The 1,154-nt window shown below is 45.1% G+C and overlaps 1 non-coding gene across 1 annotated transcript; it reads left to right on the plus strand.

The window, feature by feature from the left end:
- Positions 1–330: 330 nt before the first annotated feature.
- Positions 331–405, plus strand: Trnas-cga (transfer RNA serine (anticodon CGA)). The gene has a single exon. It is a non-coding gene; the product is annotated as a tRNA-Ser (tRNA).
- The last annotated feature ends 749 nt before the right edge of the window (positions 406–1,154 follow it).

Here is a 1,154-nt window from a genome sequence, read left to right on the forward strand (position 1 = left end):
ATTAGAGGGAATTTTGGGGGGCTAAAATCGTAGAGTCAGACCAAGAGATGAATACAGTAAGCAGATTGAGAAGGGCTGCATCAAAACCAATCTTCGAATTGAAGATCACAACTACAATACAAAAGTACAATGAAATTTTCACTCTACAGCGGAGTGTTCGCTGACATGAAACTTCCTGGCAGATTAAAACTGTGTGCCGGACCGAGACTCGAACTCTTTCTTCCAGGAGTGCTAGTTCTGCATGGTTCGCAGGAGAGCTTCTGTAAAGTTTGGAAGGTAGGAGACGAGGTACTGGCGGAATTAAAAGCTGTGAGGACGGTGCGTGAGTCGTGCTTGGGTAGCTCAGTTGGTAGAGCACTTGCCCACGAAAGGCAAAGGTCCCGAGTTCAAGTCTCGGCCCGGCACACAGTTTTAATCTGCAGGAAGTTTCAATACAAAAGTATGTTCCCTGCATTGCCAAACTAATGGCAGGCTGGGTGTTCCGAAAGAAAATTGTCCATGTGTGAAATATTCAACTCGTCTATCAAATGGCTCTGAGCACCATGGGACTTAACTTCTAAGGTCATCAGTCCCCTAGAACTTAGAACTACTTAAACCTAACTAACCTAAGGACATCACACACACCCATGCCCGAGGCAGGATTCGAACCTGCGACCGTAGCGGTCGCGCGGTTCCAGACTGTAGCGCCTTTAACCGCTTGGCCACCCCGGCCGGCAACTCGTCTATCGTTTTCTAGTTTTACTTCATTGTCACTCTCAGCATGTCCGTCTTTCATTGCTTCTCCCAGCACAAGCGTAGTTGGTTTAGAATAAAGCTCCTGAAGTCACGGGATGCAACGCTGAAAGAAACTCGTCATCAGCTCTGGTCAGTATATGATACCCAGAATCAAATATGTATTTCGTTTCAAAGGCGGAGAAATAAGCTATTTAGCAGGTCATAATGTTTTGTCTCATCAATGTATATCCCTGTACAGCACACAGTTCAGTAGATACGACGTCATAAACATTGAGCTGCGTGAAAATGAAACTGCAGGACGAAATTCGCAAGAGATACAGGTGAAATATGTTTACAATATATGTGAAATATATTTTATATGCGCGTACTCGGGCAAAGCTAAGGATAAAAAGCGCATCCTAAACCCCTGGAACGATCTG

This window comes from Schistocerca cancellata, chromosome 4 (genome assembly GCF_023864275.1).
Source record: "Schistocerca cancellata isolate TAMUIC-IGC-003103 chromosome 4, iqSchCanc2.1, whole genome shotgun sequence".
In the NCBI taxonomy this organism is placed as follows: Eukaryota; Metazoa; Arthropoda; class Insecta; order Orthoptera; family Acrididae; genus Schistocerca; species Schistocerca cancellata.